Raw genomic sequence first — 18,362 nt, forward strand, 5'->3', positions numbered from 1 at the left:
CCTCTAACCCTGATGACTGAAGTTCAGCGTCTGGGACCTACAGGGTAGAGGATCAACTCCCACAAGTTGTCCTCTGATCTCCACTCATACACAATATGTGTGCCCACTCACCCACATACTCACTCAAAAGAAATAAATGTAATTTTACAGACATGGAAGTTCACTCTGTAACTCCAGCATGGGAGAGGCTGAGGCAGCATAACTGTCAGATGTTTGAGACCAGCCTGAGTTTCATAGTAAGTTCCAGATCGGCCTAGGATATTGTGAGACCCTGTCTCAGAAAAAAACAAAACAAAACAAAACTCAAAAACCTCTGGACGATGATGGCACATGTCTTTAGTCCCAGCACTCAGGAGGCAGAGGCAGGCAGATCTCTGTGAGTTAGAGCCTGGTCTACAGAGCAAGTTCCAGGACAGACAGGACCGTTATATGGAGAAACCTTATCTTGGGATGCCCCCCCCCAAATAAACTAAAGGAGCAAAGTTCTGCAGTCCCAGTTCAGCTATTCGGAGTTACTAACCATAGCGCTCAGCCCAGTCTGAGATCTCTCTGCAAAGGGGGAGGGGGGAGGGACTTGGAAGTTTTGAAATACATTCGTAACTATACAAACTCATTCTCCATGAGGTGACCCTGGACTTGCTACAGCTGAGATGAAGCCAAGGTTTCTCACTATGCTGATGTTATGCCATGGCAGATCTGGAAGCCCCTGCCACCATCTCAGGTCCCACTGAAGGTCTCATTCCACCTCTGGGATGCTCACCCCCCAGGAAGACCACCCACCCTGCCTTCCACTCTGAAGGAGCTGAGCACAGCAGTCACCCTCCCTGGAAGAACCATTTTATAGGAATTTCTCTACTTGGAGCTGCGGAGATAGCTCAGCAGTAAAGGTACCAGCCATCAAACATGATGACCCGAGTTTGATCCCCAGGACCCACATGGCTGGAAGGCAGATAGAACTTCCACAAGTTGCCCTTTGACCTCTCCATGTGTGTTCTGTCATGCCCACATGTGTACACATTTTAAAAAAGAAATTGCTCAGGGTTTATTTACAATTTGTCACTCTGGCAGATATTGTAATCTTCATTTTTAAGATGAGAAAAGCCCCGAAAGGTATGAGATTTGCCCACAGTCACGTAGCTCTCCAAAGCAGATCCACGAGGACATAGCTCTACAAGGCAGATCCACGAGATTTGACTTCCACACAGGTGACATGTATCCTACAGTCAGGAGCCCTACTCTGGGTGATCCTAGGTTGGGTGTGGGAAAGGCAGAAGAATGGCTACCTGGCATATGCCTGCTAGGCCCTCACAACCCCAAAGAGCAAACAGGCAGGTGAGTGAGTAGTCAATACTGTTAGTATCCAGGCATCTGTACTGGCCTGTCCTTGGGGTTCTGACAGGATACGTCCTCAGCTTCAGCCACTAAGAGCTGTGCATATTCACTATACTACCTTTTAAAAGGGCCCTGCCCACCTCCCATCCACCTCCCTCTCTCTTTCTGTCTCTTTCTGTCTGTCTGTTCCCCCTGCCCCATGCCCCTCTTTCCTCTCTCTGGCTGCTCCTGTCCCTGGAGGCCAGTCTTCCCCTCCCCCTTTTTATGATTCCTTTCCCAAAAACAAAAAAGAAGGAGGGGAAGGGGGAGGAGGGGGGAGGGGGAGGAGGAGGGGGAGGAGGAGGACAGCTGGAGGAACACAGGCACAGGCCAGGAATGGCTGGTGAGGTAGGCACGAGATGGTTCTTTGGTGAGGAAAGGAAATGACTTTTTTTTGTTGACAGGCTTCCTCTGTGTAATGCTGACTGTTCTGGAACTCACTCTGTATGATCTGAGAGGGAAGAGAATTCTGGCTGGTGTGGTGTTTCAGTACCTGTCATCCTAGCATTCGGAGAAGCAGAGGCAGGAGGAACGTGAGCGTAAAGCCAACTTGAACTAAATGGTGAGACGGTATCTTAATGGTGAGACGGCATCTCAATGGTGAGGCTGTAGCTTGGTGGATGTGTGCTTGTTTAGCATATGCAAGGTCCCGGAACTAATCCCTGGCACTGGAGGGGGCCTATGGTGGAATGTGGTTCAGGCTGCTCTGGCCTCCCCTCAACCCATTCCAAAGAAAAGTGGAGAGATTCATCATCTCATCCCGCCTCTCTTTCGCTCTGCTTGGGTCCGGAATGACATGGGACAGGGTCTTCAGTGCCTGCCCTGCCCACTATTACCCTGGGGAGAGTCCCCTTAAGTCAGGGCCCCTTTCTTGCAGGTGCTGTCTGCACAGACGGCTGGCACTGTGCCCACCTGCCTGCTCCACCTGGCACCTTAAGTACTGAACAGATGTCTTCTGAAGCACCTGAGGGCTAACAATGACCCCACACACACCCCAGGTAGGTTCCAGTAGCCATGTTCATGTCTGACTTTGTGATTCCTCCCAGCAGGTTGTGGGTATATGGCCCAGGGTGGCACCTGACTCCCTCAGAACCAATCAGATCTTCTCCTGGGAATTTGGGCTTAGATCTGCCAAGTGCTAGGTGCTAGTTCTGAATGTGGCTGGAAGCCAGGGTCACAATACCAGAATCCTGTTAGAGGGGACGGACAGGCAAAGGCTGCCAGCAGGGTGCAGAGAATGAAGACTCAAACTCTCTGACCTTCCAGGTTCCGCCTCCCTACACCGGCTCCCACCCCAAGCCCCATTCCCTGTAACAAACCTTCCTCCTAACACACCTTTATTACTGCAGGTTTGCCTGGATTTGCCTGATTAAGACAGGAGCTGGAGGCTGGAGATATAAAGATGAACACCCTGAGGTAGAGATGCAGAGTTGGCAGTGATATGGCAAGGGCAGGGTGGGTTAGCCATACTGGGTGGGCAAAGGGTCCTATACAAGCTTCACAGCGAAAGTAGGTGGCTGAGATGGTTTTAAAGAGTGAGACACGTTCTCTAGAAACAGGCTAGGGGTGGGTGAGGCATCCCAAGCAGTGGGAACAGCAAGTGTAGGTACACAGAGGCACAAAACAGCCTGGCCTGCTGGAGGAACTGCCAGGTGTTCAAAGTGTGCTGCGGAAGCAGGAGAGGTGGGGACGGACGGGGAGTTGGGGACAGATCATAAAGAGCTTTGAATACCATGCTAAGAAGCTGAGGCCTTTTCCTGCCAGCTACAGGGAGCTATTGAAGTATTTTAAGTAGCAGGGGGGTGACAGGGTCAGTTCTATGTTTTGGAAAGATCACTCTAGGGATGTGTGGAGAAAAGATTGAAAATGGCAGGCCTGGAGGCAGGGGGGCCACTGAGGATGCTGCAGGATGAAGTTCCTGCTCTTTTATGCACCAGCCAACTCACTGTGTCCCTACTAGGTGCCAGGGCTAGGCAACACAGGTTCCAGATCCACTGAATGCTCAGGTCAGCAAAGAGAGATGATGGGAAGAAAGAAAGTGTGCCAAGCGTCCTGGGGCTGGGGTTTGATCTAAGTGGTCCCTGTGCAAGCACAAAGACCTGCATTTGAATCCCTGCACCCATGTAAAAGCCAGGTAGACTGTGAGTGTGTTTTAAGTTCAGGATTAGGAGACAGAAAAGGGAGAATCGTGCTGGCCAGCCATCCTAGAGCCAAGACCAAGCTTCCGGTTCAACGAGAGACCGTATCTCAAGGCAACAAGGAAAGGGGCAGATAGAGGAAAACCCTGTGCTCATGGATATGTGTACCCACACACTCCTGTGCATGAACCACACCACACACAGAAAGACACACACGGGAGGAGGACGTGGAGGAGAGGGTTCTAAGGAAATGGGGTATGTAGCTCTTGGCTTTTAGACTTCTCTGTTGAAATGACACTGGGGTTGGTGTCTAGGAACAGAAGGGGTCAGCAGGGCCCAGGAGGGGTTGTGCATCAGGGACAATATGTGTAAATGTCCTGCAGTGGAAGGTAAGAAAGAATGGCAGAGGACGATGTAAATAGGGAAGTGAGGACCAGATCACACAGGGCCTCGGAGACTGCGTCAGTAAATCTGGATTTTATTCTAAGAAGTCCTGGAAGTTTAAAGCAGGGAAATGACACAATCAAACATTTATCTTTAGAAGATCGTGCTGGTTACATCCACAACATGATAGCAAGTGGGGCAAGCATGATGGGGTAAGAAGTCCAGGCAAGAGGTTGTCATGGTGTCTAGATGACAAATAGTAACGTTCTGTAGGGGGTGTGGGTAAGAAGAGGGGTCTTAGACCTGACCCAAGAGAGGGATGCTGGAGAACAAGTCTTGCTAGGCTTGGCTGTAGGGTGTGGGGGCGAAGGCAGGGAGGTGTCCAGGAGAATTTCCAGATTCCAGCTTGAGCAAGTGAGTGGGTGATGGTGACGGTGATGGAGACAAGCCAGGGATCCTGGAAGCAGGGCAGGTGCAGGTGGGTGGAGCTAGGGACCTGGGTTTGATCCTAAGGCTACGTCTAGGAAGCGTAAGACCTACAGGTACTGAACCCAGAAGACATAATGAAATTCAGAATAGTAAGTCAGATGATCTGATGAGGATAGGCAAGGGGGCGGTGCAGGGAGAAGAGGGGTCCATTTAACTCTGAGGAGCCATGGCAACAGCAGGACCTGGGGGCAGAGTGGCCAGAGATTCTGGGCTTGAACAGTCAGAATCATGAAGCTGAACGATTATCCATCCTCTTTCAGACCCTGAAGGCATCTGGCCTTGAATCTCCCTCTCCCAGTCAAGGAGCATACCCTGGGCTTAGACTGTGCCCAGATAAAAGTGTTTCCTTCCCCTGAATCCCTTCATTCCTTTGGGCAAAGCCAGATTCTCCTTTCCAAACATGACAGTGCATGTCTATAATTCCAGTACTTAAGGAGCTGAGACAGAAGAATTGCTACAAGTTCTAAGTAGCAACCAGGCAAGCCAGGGCTACACAGTAAGATCCTGTGAACTGAGAGAGTCAGTGAATGAATGAATGAATGAATGAATGCCAAGTTCTTCCAGGTTCAGCTCAGGCAGCCCCTCACCTAAGAGAAGACTTCCCAGCGCATGCTGGCTGTCTTTCTCTTGATAACTGTGGGACTGTGGTCGAATAACCTCAGTTCCCTCATCTATACCATGGAGATGATGATCATCTTTCCCTCCTTGGTAAAAATGAGTGTGCAAAGGGCTTAGCAGAGAAACCATAGGGTAAACACCATGCAAGCTTTACGGTGACTAATGTCCCACCCACATTTGGACAGATAGTCAGACCACCCCCCCCCACCTTTGATGGCCTCCCTTCAGGAGCTATTTTCTTTTTTTGTTTTGTTTTGTTTTTTTCAGAGACAAGGTTTCTCTGTATTGTTTTGGAGGCTGTCCTGGAACTCACTCTGTAGACCAGGCTGGTTTGGAACTCACAGAGATCCGCCTGTCTCTGCCTCCCGAGTGCTGGGATTAAAGGTGTGCGCCACCAACACCCGGCTAGGAGCTATTTTCAAGTCTGTCCCCTCTCTGAAAGCCCAGGCCCTTGTTCAAAACCATTCTTTCCAGACCATGGCAGCAGAAAGCTAACGTGTGGAATCCCACTAAGCTGCCCTACCTCGAGCCAATCTCCCATGCTAGCCCTCCATTGAGATAGTAAAGATGCCACCTGACATAAGGACCTTACAATTTCCAGCTATACTTTCACTTTCTTCTTCGCACTTTATAGTAGATGACATCCAAGTTTAGACATGGGCATGCTTTGCTCGTGTACTGCTGAGTTAGGACTTGAACACAGAGCAGATAGTATCAAAGCTCTACACCTTGCCCTCTGGCTCCCCAGAGCCTGGGAAAACCTGGCCCCAAGGACTGAGCTCAGTCAACAAGGCTGAGATGTAGCTCAGCCCACAGAGAAGGATCTGAAGACACTAGGACTGCCTCCCTCCTGGGAAGAGTCACATAAACAAGGGCTCCCTGGGTACCATCTCGGCTGCTGCTCAAGGGAAGGGCTGAGAGAGGGCAAAAGGTCACTCACAAGGATGCTCCCTTGCGGCCCACAGGCCGTAGCACACATACCTGGAAGTCTGACGCTGCCTCTGCTCCTTAAATCCCATTAGGGGTTGCCACGGCTTCACAATAAGCCTCCATGTCTCTAGTATACTGCTACCCAGGGTTGTGGAGCCTGGCTGTCCCTAGCCTGCCACACACCCCTCCACTCTATCATCAGAATGTTCTCATACCAGCAGGGGCCCTAAACACTGTCCCCTCCCTGTTCACCCTTGGTTCTCCACGACCACTTGGCATCCTCCATGCCTCAACTAAGAGGTCACCCTCTCTAGAAGCCCTTCCTGAACCCCCGAAAGAAGCAACCTGCAGTGAAAGGTCCATGAGCCATTACTTTCAACACATGTCATGTATGTGATCACCTGCTCTAGAGCGTGGGCTCCATGGTTCCCAGGGCTTGCTGTACCGGTGGAACTGAGTAACTGATGTGCCCTCCTGCAGCAGGGGCAAGAGGACCCTCACTCCCTTCCCCCACTCCTCCCCTGCCTCCTTTTGTTTCTTGTGCAATAGTCTTGAATAGTATCTTAGTTTTTTGTTTTGTTTTGTTTTTGAGACAGGATATCATGTAGCCCAGGCTGGCCTCAAACTTGTTATAAGCTCAGGTTAGCCTTGAGCTCCTCTCCTGGTCTACTTACCGTCAGTTGGGATTACAAGGGTATACTATCATATTCAGCTCTTATTCAGCTATCTGGAGTTCAAAATGTGAAAAGCCCAAACTTGCAAGGGCTGAGAATCATCGAACAGAGAAGGTTCCATCTGCCCTAGGCTGGCTGTATATTCCAATACCACACTTAATCCAGCAGTACCTTCTTGTGAGGTGGGCCAGTACGGATGCAAAGCATACCTGGTTTGGGTTTGGGTTTTTGAAATAAGGTCTCATTCTGTAGCTCTGCCTGGCCTGGAACTTGCTATTTAGTCTAGGCTTATAACACCCCGCCTGCCTCTGCCTTCCCAAGTGCAGGGAATACAGGCAGGTTCCACCAAGCCTGGCAATCATTCTTGCTTCCCAGAGCCAGTGAAGGCAAGAGATCCACACCTGTAATAATCACAGGTGGAAGACTTGAACCTTGCTCTGCCTGATGCCCAAGTACCTCTCTGCCACTGACCCTACACCCTTGTGGCTCACAACTAATTCATCTCACCCACAAAGCACATCCCAGACTACAGAGCTCCTATGTCCGGTCACGGACACCTCTGCGGAACACAGCCCCATCATGAAAAGAGGCCAGTGGCCAAGTCATTTGTACCCACTGTGAAAGAAACACCCCCATGCCAGCCAAACACAAATGGGGAGGCACCCCATTATCAGCAAAATGTTGCTGTGGGAGATGCACTCTGTACCCCCAAGTCAGCAGAGTGCTAGCAGGCAGAGCAGCTGCTATGGTCAGCAAAGACTGTGTGACAGGCACTTTCCTACACCCCTGTGCCTGGGCTCGTGACAAGACTGGGGAACACAGAAAAGCCTTCCAAAGTAGGGCTTCTGGGTGGCTGTTGCTTGGGGTGGGGGTAAGGCTTCAGCTGGGGAGTGGGGCAGACTCAGGTGAGAGTTCTCACATGGCACTAATGAAATCAACCACCAGCCTCCCCTGCCCCTCCCCTGGGACCCTCCAGGCTCCAGCTGATGCAATGCCCAGCCTGGTAATTGTTTTCTTCACTCCTTAAAGGGCCAGCTACTACTGCAACTATGGACAGACATCACCCAGACTCCTGACAGCCCCCACAGAGCTCAGCACCTGCTCAGGGAGAGGAGGGGCCCAGAGAGCCAGCAGCGTCAGGCCTGGGCCAAAAAGAGTACAATGTGTAGAGACTAGGAGTGTCGAGGAGAGCAGTTAAGACAGTGACACTGACCACATCCCCTGGAGGAGGGAACAAGGTCCCTGCTGAGTCCACAGCTCCTGGCTTCAGCACACCTGCCCCAGCAAGTACTTGGCACAGTGTTGATTATAGTTCAGTATTTATGCCCTGAGCCAATGAGGCGTCTATAGACACAGGGATAAGCTGCTCAAACCAACCTCCGTATTTACTCCTCCTAAGACGTAGGTCTGTTTTGCTGGAAGAGGCTCTGAGAAGGCAAGTGATTTCTTTAATATCACATAGCCAGAAAGTATGAGAGCCAGGGTTTGAAGACAAGTTTGATCAGCTCTGGGCTTTACCCCTTGTAAATGGCCAGATGTCTGCTGAACCCTAGAGAATCCCTGAATACCTGGTTTAAACACCGTTTCCTGGACCCCTCCAGCAGGCCCCTGTCCAGAGAACGTCCCATTAGGCTACCCTCTTCACTTGCCTGTAGGGACAGTTGGCCAGCTGCGTGATTGTGATTATGGACTAATTGATGGCTGGCAGCAGCTGTGGAAATGGTTTGTTAACCCCTTGGTGAGAGACCTTCTTTTCAACACTCAGGCCCCAAGGCCAAGTGAAAAACCATCACCAGCAGAGAACAGAGCAATAAGAAAAGCAGCAGCCTCCTTCTCCCTCGCAGACCTCACCCTTAAAGACAGGGCTGGACACAGCCATTCCCCCAGGCCCAAGCCTTGAAGGCCCGTGGTGGCATTGCCAGCTACAGCCCCTTATTTCTCTGGCCTTAGGCATAGCATTTCCCACCTCAGCCTGAGACCACAAGCGCTATGGACCATTCCTGAGCTTCTGAGGCACTAGGAGAAGACCCACTCCTCGAGGCTGGGTTGTCCAAAGGTGACATGGGCTGGATGCAGGCAGCCAGGAGACCAGCCAGGAGGACCTATGCTCCCAAACGAACCAGAAGATGCCAGAGTGGCCCATGAAGGGTCTTGCCAAGCTTCCCTGAAGCCCCGGGCAATCCATCATGCCCCTGACCACTTTCCCCCCCAGCTTCCCAGAAGCCCCCTCTTCCCACCCTGAGGCTTCGTGAGCAACACCTCTCTCCTTTCCTGAGGAGGGGGGTGTTTCTCTGGGTACAATGGTGTCACGTTGGGAGGAAAAAGTGGCCGCTTCCAACCAGGGTACAGGCAGGCTGCCTTTCCAGGAGGGATTTTAAGCACTTTCCAAAAATGCAATGCGAAGCAATGCTGTTGTTGAAGACCAGGGCCCCAGGTGAGCCCAGAGCGTCAGCAAAGTACTCCAGATTCTGGGGTTCCTACCTCATTTTCCAGGCTTCCCCAGGCTCAGCCCCCGCCCCACAGTCATCCCAGGCTGTGCGCATCGCGGGCCCCCGCCCCCCAGACCTGGCACACGTCCCTACGTAGCGCTCGGCGGCCGGCCGGAACCCCCCCTCTCCGGCGTGGTCCCCTGACCGCAGCCCCCTCCCCACGCCCACTCGCAGACGCACAAGGCCTGCTGACTTACCCCGAGGTGGGGCCGGGGTCCACGCAGGGAGCGAGGCTCCGCTGGCAGAGTGGCTCCGCAAGGCGAGGCAGGTGCTGCCCCGGGACCCCGCCCCGCGGACCCGGCGGTAGGCGCGGCCCGGCCCCTGGCGGGCTCGGACTCCGAAGGGGTAGGGACGCGGGGCGGGGACGGGCAGCGACAGAGACTCACGGGGGCATCGCCCGCCACCGGGCCGGACAGCTCTGCTCCGCCTGCACTGCTGGCTCCGTAGCCGCCACAGTTCTCAGTCGCCGCCGAGTGCAAAGCCTGAGCCACGGCTGGCGGGAGGCGAAGAGGGCCCTGCCAGGGGCGGGGCCTCGCGCTGGTGGGAGGGATTAGTGGACGGGGCGGGGCTATGTGGGCGGGACCATGGTGGGCGGGGCCGTGGGAACCTGGACCTTCTAGGTCTATCCGTGCTGAGTAGGCCTGGAAGGGGTGAACCTCTAAGGAGCACCCTAAGAAGCAGGGGCTGGGGCCGCTCAAGTTGTTCCCTGTCCCTAAGATGCTACTCCTGTCCTCTGCCTGTTCACTCCTCTACACCATCTGTTACTCCTCATCCTTCCTTGTCTTTGAGGGTACCTCCCGGGTGCCCCCATCTACTCTGAGCCAGATCCAAGAACTTCAGGCAGTAAGCAATAAGGCTGAGCGACTTACAAACATAGAGTCCATTTTAAAGACCAGGATTTAAAAAAAATTTTAAAGGAAGCTCAGAGAGGAGAAGGGACTTGCTCAAATACCTGCTGTGAAAGACTTTCTGGGGCTAGAGAGAGATCAGTAGTTAAGAGAGCCTGCTGCTCTTAAGGGGGATCAGAGTTCAGTTCCCAACACCCACATCAGGCAATCCACAACCACCTGTAACTCCAGCTCCAAGGTATCTGATGCCCTTTTCTGGCCTCAGCAGGCACCAGCACACATGTGCGCACAGACACATGCACATACATACAAAGTAAAAATACATCCTTTTTTTTCTTAAAAGACTTTCCAATGTCCCTTTTGGACTTAGGGGAAGGGACTAGAGTATCAGGCCTTGTGACCTGTGCTAACTCCCTCCTCACCTGTGGCAGTGGTTTTCAATTTGGCTGATTTTGTCCTGGGTGGATTTTTTTTTTACAATATCTGCAGTTATCTTTAGTTTCCATGATCATGAGAGGCTTTCTTGATGGTTTCTGTTAAGAAGAAACCCTGGAACTGTACTGGCCAGTCTTGACACTGAGAGTTCTCCAACCCAAAGTATCAGCCTCCCCCCACAATATATGTATGCGGGTGTGTATACTATCACATTATACATATTATACGCATATATATATTATACACACATACACATATATAAAGAGAGGGTTATTAGAATGGCTTACAGGCTGAGGTCCAGCTATTCCAACAATGGCTGTCTACCAACAGAAAGTCCAAGAATTCCGTAGTGGTTCATTCCACGAGGCCAGATGTCTCAGCTGGTCTCCAGCATCTATCCAAATCCTGAAGAAGCAGGCTGTGATGCCAGCAAAGGAATTGGCTTGCTCTCGAGAGTGAAGGCAAGCAGGCACAGAGAGCAGCCTTCCTTCCTCCATGTCCTCTATGTAGGCTGCCATCAGTGGTGAATCTTCCTGCCCCAAAAAGATCCCAGTTAAAAGTGGGTCTTCCCACTTCACATGATTTAATTAAGAAAAAATTCCTCCCAGGTGTGCCTGGCCTCTTGAGTTTCAATTAATTCCAGATGTGGCCAAGTTGGCACCCAAGAAGAGCCATCACACAGGGCTTGGCGTCTGCCTCCATGAACTCAGGTGGGTGCCCTGATTTAAGCCTCGGAAGCTTAGGACCTGAGGGTACCTCTCCTGGGTCCTGCCTGCTCCCAACATGCTGTGCTTAAGTGAGCTTAGGACTAGCCATCTCTGCTCTCAGGCTGGAAGGGTTCTTTTGTTGACATTGTTTTGTTTTTTCTTTTTTCTTTTCTTTTTCTTCTCTCTCTCTCTCTCTCTCTCTCTCTCTCTCTCTCTCTCTCTCTCTCTCTCTCTCTCTCTCTCTCTCTCTCTCTCTCTCTCTCTCTTTGAGACAGGGTTTCTCTGTGTATCCCTGGCTGTCCTGGAACTCACTCTGTAGACCAGGCTGGCCTCAAACACAGAGATCCTCTTGCTTCTGCCTCCCAAGTGCTGGGATTAAAGGTGTGTGCCACCAGGCCTAGCTACTTCTGGGACATTCTTAATTTCACAAAATATGCATGATGAATGGGAAGGTGGAGAGAATCAGAGAAATGATTCAGATAAAGGGCCTCCCTCCCTCATCCCATTTCATACCTTCTCCACATGGTAAACTGAGGCCCAGCAATGTAAAAAGCCAAAAGCTGGGTCCCTCGGGTTGTCAGCTGAGATTCATGATTTTATTTGTTTATTAATGATAATGTTGAAAAAACGATAATATTGTTACCATCTAATCTAGGCCTAGAACTAGAGCCTGTGTGGTAGGCGGTCTGTTCCGGACGGAGCAAGCAAGAAAATTAGATTAAAGGAGGCAATGTGAGGGCCAGGGAAGTGTCTGGAACAATGATGGAGGTGAAAGATAGTGAATGCAGAGTTGTGAGAGTCAGAACACTTGAGGGGAGTCATGCTTCCTCTCTGCCCCCTGTCACAGAGAGGGACCCATAAGTCAGGAGCTGCCATTGGCATCACGGTCTCTTGTCCATGGTTGAAAACTTCCCTTTCTAAGGAAATATGCAAATATACATTTCCTGTATAATTTCAGGCCCTCCTATGTGTATGTTTGCAGAAGATTGAGGTGAGTTGACTCTTAAGTGCAAATAGAAGAAGTATGCAGAATTTGAAAAATAAGATTAGATTACATTAAGAACATGTTATGAGGTCCATGTTCTAACACAGTATGGCAGTGAAGCAGGACTAAACATCCCTGAAGCAAAATGGACTACAGAAATGGACCCACTGATGACTGTAGTTCACAAAGAAATTAAGCACTACATGAATCCCTAGAAGAGAGAAACTCCAAGTCTCAGAACACAGAGTAATGACAAGGAGATGGACTCATTCATTACCTTGACGTGCTCAGTACATATTGTACATGCATGCTGAACCAGCACACTGTCCTACATAAACAAACACAGTTAGCATCTGGTAACAAAATGTTTTAATGTTTAATGGAGAGGGAAATGCTAACTACCCTAATTTGATCATTGCACACTGTTTACATGCATTGAATTATGACTCTACATAAATCTGTACAATAACTAAATAAAATAGGCCTAGCCACACTGGGGAATTCCATGAAGATAGTGCTTCAGATATACTGGGGGGAGGGTTGGAGTAACTGGGCATGGTGTGCAAAGCCTGTAATCCTAGCACTCGGCAGACTGAGAGAAGGATCAACAGTTGGGAGGGTAGCCTGAGTCTCAAAAAAGCAAAGATGGGGAGATAGAGAAAAAATAATAGCCTCTCACTAAATGAGTGGAAGTACTGGCTAGTGTTTTGGGGAAACAGAAAAAAGCCACAACTTACACAGGCAAATAAACTTCAGGTGGTGCACATATATTATATAATAGCGCCATATGATACACCTGAAGAAAAACATGGGAGAATGTTTTGATCATCTGGAGACCAAAGACTTTCTCTAGGCTAAGAAACTGTAATGGAAAACACTGAGATGTTCGATATTATTCCTTACCAAAGAATTTCAACAAATCACAAACTGGAGGAGATAAATGCTCGACACGGCCTGTCTCTCTGACCCGCTGTCTCCTCTCCCAAGCCTAGGAGGAAAACACAAGAAGGGCCTGTGAGAGTCCATACCAGGCACAGCACATCATGGAGACTCTTCCTAAGGCATCCCGGCCAGCGCCCACCTGTTCTAGGACTGGGAAGCCCCGGAAACCCCAGCTCTGCCATCTGGGTCCTCAGCAGGTGACAAGGCTAAGCCAGAGTCCGCCTGCAGACTGCTCACTACTTCCCTCATGTGGCCATTCTGGGAACTGCAGAATTCAGTTCAGGCTACTTCACGTAGTGTCTCTTCCTTCCTTCCTTCCTTCCTTCCTTCCTCTTTCTTTCTTTCATTTTTCTTTCTCTCTTTTTTTCTTTCCTTTTTCTTTCGTTCTTTCTCTCTTTCCTCCTCCTCCTCTTCCTCCTCCTCCTCCCTTTTTATTTTTTTGAGACAGGATTTGTCTGTGGCTTTGGAGGCTGTCCTGAAGCTGCTCTTGTAGACCAGGCTAGTCTGGAAATCACTGAGATCCTCCTGCCTCTGCCTCCTGAGTGCTAGGATTAAAGGCTCGTGCCACCACTGCCTGGCCTGTTCTTTTTTTGTTTGCTTGCTTTTGTTTTTTTCAAGACAGAGTTTCTCCGTGTAGCCCTGGGTGCCCTGGAACTCGCTGTGTAGACTAGGCTAGCCTCGAACTCATGGAGATCTGCTTGCTTCTGCCTCTCAAGTGCTGGGATTAAAGGTGTGAGCCACCACTAAGCCCAAGGAGGTTTTTCTTAAAAACAATAGCTTTTCCCCTTAATTGCCTCTCACCCGGTTGCTGTGTTTGTGCATGTGTGTAGGTGTGCTCACATCTGTGGCAGTCAGAGGACACCTGATGGGGGAAGCCCTTCTGTGTATATGTAAATAAAGCACTTTTGGCCAATAGGGAAGCAAGATAGGTGAGACTAGGAGTCGAGGAGGGTAGGTGGGGCAGTGGTGGTGCACGCCTTTAATCCCAGCACTCTGGAGGCAGAGGCAGGAGAATCTCTGTGAGTTCCAGACCAGCCTGGTCTATAAGAGCTAGTTCCAGAACAACCTCCAAAGCCACAGAGAAAGCCTGTCTTGAAAAAAGAAAAAAAAAAGTTCGTGTAAATTCCAGGGATTGAACTCAAATGACCAAGCTTATGAAGTAAGTACCTTTACCTGCTGAGTCATATCTTGGACCCCAGGGTTTCATTCATTAAAAAAAAACAAATTAAAAAAACTACAGTGTGTGTCTGTCTGTGTATATGCATGTGGGATGAGAGTGAGGGGTTAAAAGATGTTGGTGTTCTAGCTGGGTACACGACGTTATTCCCAGCACTCGGGAGGTAGAGGCAGGTGGATCTCTGTGAGTTTGAGACCAGCCTGGTCTACAGAGCAAGTACCAGGACAGGTTTCAAAGCTACACAGAGAAACCCTGTCTTGAAAATACAAAAAGAACAACAACAAAAAGATGTTGGTTCTCACGTAACATGTAGGTCCCAGGGACTGAACTCAGGTCAGAACTGGCTGCCACTGCCTTTACCTCCTGAGGCCTTTCACTAGTCCCCACGGTTTTATTTTTAAGTGACCTGCAAACCTCCTTATGGCAAAAGCTGGGTCCCAAGCACAGCATTGCTGAGAACTGGGTAAACTGATTAGGTAGGAGGTCTGTCTGTAGGCCACTAGGAGGCATGACTGTCAAGGATCTCGCAGGACTCATCCTTCCCCTTTCTCTCTTCTTCCTGCTGGCTGTGAAATAAACAGTTTGGCTGCACCATGTAGCCTACGATGTGTCTCCATAGGCCGGCCAATTGACCACTGACTGAAACTGTGAGGCGAAATAATGAGACTTTTTAATTTTTCCTTTCTTTCTTTCTTTCTTTCTTTCTTTCTTTCTTTCTTTCTTTCTTTCTTATTTTTCAAGACAGGGTTTTTCTGTGTAGCTTTGTAGATCAGGCTGGCCTCAAACTCACAGAGATCCACCTGCCTCTACCTCTCGAGTGCTGGGATTAAATGTGTGTGCCACCACTGCCTGGTTGAGACTTTTTAAGTTTTAAAGTTATTGTGTGTGTGTGTGTGTGTGTGTGTGTGTGTGTGTGTGTGTGTGTGTGTATGCCACAAGTGTTTGGAAGTCAAAGGATAACTTTCAGGAACCAGTTCTCCAGTTCTCTCTCCACTGTGGGTTCACAAAAACAAACACCCCCCCCCGAAAAAAAAACAAGGGGCCGGAGAGAGAGATTGGCAGTTAAAAGCACTTGTTGCTCTTGCTGAGGACCAGGTTTGATTCCCAGCACCCACATGGCACCAAATGACTGTTATTCCAATTTCAGGATACCTGACAACCTCTTCTGGCCTTTGCAGGTACAAAGCTCACATGTGGTGCACACACACACACACACACACACACACACACACACACACACAGAGGCAATGCATTCGTACACAAAAAATAAATCTTAAATCTTAAAAATTAGCTGGGCGGTGGTGGCACACGCCTTTAATCCCAGCACTCGGGAGGCAAAGGTAGGTGGATCTCTGTGAGTTCGAGGCCGGGCTGGACCGACAGCCTCCAAAACAATACAGAGAAACCCTGTCTTGTAAAACCAAAAAAAAAAAATTAAAAATTAAAAAGAAATAAAACTATGAAACAGGAGGGCTATGTGGCCTAAAGGGCTTGTCAGAAGAAACCCCTTGGAGGCTGCTTGTTACTCTTTCATCAGTAGCTAGTAAGAGCCACATACTGTGCTGGGAATGAAAGGGTGAATACGATCCAGGTTGGCCCTCCTGAAATTCACGAGCTGGGAAATTACAAACTCATGTCCTAGACATCCTAAAGCAGGCCTGGAAGTCAGGCATCCGTAGGAACATTTCTCCTCTACGCTTCCTCTGGCCCCATCCTCTTTTTCCTAAGGCTAGAAGCAAGATATCGCTCTCCTGTGGGGTGTGGAGCATGCGCCTCTGCCCACATCCAGGCTCCAGCTTTCTTGGGCGCTCAACTCCCACAGGTGTCTCTCACTGATTACAATGTTCCCTTATCCCACCTCATGGCCTGAAGAACACTTGCTTAGCCTCAGCCCAGCTGTCACCTCCTCTGGAACCCCCTTTCTTTCTTATCCCCGGCCAAGTTGGCCCTCAGTGTATACTTCGGGGTGCAGACTGCAAATCGCTGTGTGAACAGCGCAGGCTTTGGCTTCAGAGCCCCGCTGTGCTGTTTATTTTCTGGGAACTGTTCTCTGAGTCTGTTTCCTTCAGTATGTGTGAAATGTGCTGCGGGCTTCATGGGGGAGTTGTAAAGATGAGTGAGCCAATGTATATAGCAGCAGTGATAGGGACCCAGCACTTGGTGAGTGGTTTCTACCTTGTTTGTATTTCTAATTCTTTTCTGCTTTCATCTTCCTGTATTCAGTTCCGAAGGACCCAGAAGAGGACAGGCAAGAAGGGGAAGCTATCCATGATGGCCCTGAACATGCATTAAGACCTGACTACTGCATAAATAAGGGAAAGAAATGGAAAGTTCCAGGCAGGAGTTCCAATCACGATCCCAGCAATGGTCCAGTTTCTGCCTGACTCACATCCACTGTGAGGAAAGCCACCCACTTCATACATCCTGAGAATCCATTCCAGGACCCAAAGCAGTGCTCCAAGAGCTGGAGTGGGGCACCAGCAGGAGCATGCTGCAAGCGCCTCTTCTGTGTCACTCCGCTCCCATCTCTGGAAGGGAACGGGAGAGGGAGCAGAGGGAGCGTGCTGGATTCCACCTCCTTAGCCTTTCCAGCCTCTGGGCCAGAGCAGGTGGGGCCAACGCAAGAGGCAGGGGGCACCACTTCCGATATGAACTCCTGGCATCTAACCGATGATCTTTTGCACAGGCCAACTAGAGTGTCTCTGGGATCACAAAGAGCAGGAGGAAGTTTCCAGGTAGCAGAGGAAATTGCAGAGACAAGGAAGATCACAGGTTCTGGCCCAGTCTGACCAACATAGCAGCAATCTTTTTTTTTTTTTTTTTTTTTTTTTTTGGTTTTTACGAGACAGGGTTTCTCTGTATTGTTTCGGAGGCTATCGGTCCAGCCCGGCCTCGAACTCACAGAGATCCGTCTGCCTCTGCCTCCTGAGTGCTGGGATTAAAGGCATGTGCCACCACCGCCCGGCAGCAATCTTAAATTTAAAAAACAGCAGGAGGGGCCGGGCAGTGGTGGCGCTTGTCTTTAATCCCAGCATTCGGGGGGCAAAGGCAGACAGATGGATCTCTGTGAGTTCCAGAGCAGCCAGGGCTACACAGAGAAACCCTATCTCAAAAAACAAAACAAAACAACAACAACAACAACAAAAAGCAAGAGAGAGAGAGAGAGAGAGAGAGAGAGAGAGAGAGAGAGAGAGAGAGAGAGAGAGAGAGAGAGAGGAAAGAGGAGGAACAGGATTGGAGGACAAATGAAAGCAGAAGCCTGGGTGACTCTAGGTAAAGGAAAAAGGGGCGATCTTGTCCAGAGACTCCTTCCTAATGGCTGTTCAGTCCAGTTCTTACCAGATGCTCCTTGTGAGCCACTTTGGCTCTGTCCCTGTCTTGGAGCTCAGTACTCTGAATCCACTGTCATCTGGGTGAGGGTCTTATCCATCTTTGGACCTTGGTTCACTGAACTATCTAAAAAGTCCTCTGCAGGTCAATGTTGTGTTTAGACATTGTGCAGCGGAAATGGGCTCTGCTGTTGGCAAAGGAGACGGGGATTGGAGCTGGGAGCAGCTCTCAAAATAGCTTGGTGACTGGTTGGAAGATCCAGCACACACCTGGCTTTGAACCTGAGCCCCACAGACACAGTCTTCCTCCCCTTTCCATCATTGCCTTTGTTAGATTACAAAAGAGAGGAAGAACAAGGGCTGGGCTCTTGCCAGCATCTTCCTGCTGCTAAATGCCCTACCTGCCCCCCTTGCACCTTCATGGACCTGTTTTAGCCTCTTCAAGGATTTCAGTGCCAGGTTTGTTCCAAAGAAAGTGCCGTTCCAGGAAGAACTTAAAACAAAGACAGTTTTCTTCCCTCGGGTCGAGGTATTGACATTTCCTGTATTCCAGCTGCTTGGCTCTAAGCCTGTGTCCTGCCTTCCTCCTTGGCTAGGAACCATGGTACTGGTGACACATCCTCCTTTTTTCTGTGATGCTTTGTACTTTTCAAACTCACCGTCCTATTTGCTTCTCACAGAAACCCAGGGATGGGCAAGAAAGTAGAAAATATTCCTTGCCATCCCCCACTCCTCCTCCCCACTTAGAAAAGGATTTATTTGAGTTTTGAGATATCTTATATAGATCAGGCTGGTCTTGATTTTGTATGAAGCTGAGGATATACATGATTATGAATTCCTGATCCT

At 49.9% G+C, this 18,362-nt stretch overlaps 1 protein-coding gene across 3 annotated transcripts in view; it reads right to left on the bottom strand.

Annotated features, from left to right (window-relative positions):
* The window catches only part of Rims3 (regulating synaptic membrane exocytosis 3), a 42,886-nt gene extending 32,016 nt beyond the window's left edge, over positions 1 to 10,870 (bottom strand). The window contains exon 1 of one of the 3 annotated variants that reach the window (XM_040756736.1): positions 10,664 to 10,870. The gene's annotated coding sequence lies outside the window, so the exon portion shown is untranslated. Of the gene's footprint in view, positions 1 to 9,290; positions 9,605 to 10,663 lie in introns of those variants that run through there. The other 2 variants (XM_040756734.1, XM_040756737.1) reach the window with 2 other exon arrangements.
* Between the last annotated feature and the right edge of the window lie 7,492 nt (positions 10,871 to 18,362).

This window comes from Mesocricetus auratus, unplaced genomic scaffold (genome assembly GCF_017639785.1).
Source record: "Mesocricetus auratus isolate SY011 unplaced genomic scaffold, BCM_Maur_2.0 Super-Scaffold_100014, whole genome shotgun sequence".
Taxonomy (NCBI): domain Eukaryota; kingdom Metazoa; phylum Chordata; class Mammalia; order Rodentia; family Cricetidae; genus Mesocricetus; species Mesocricetus auratus.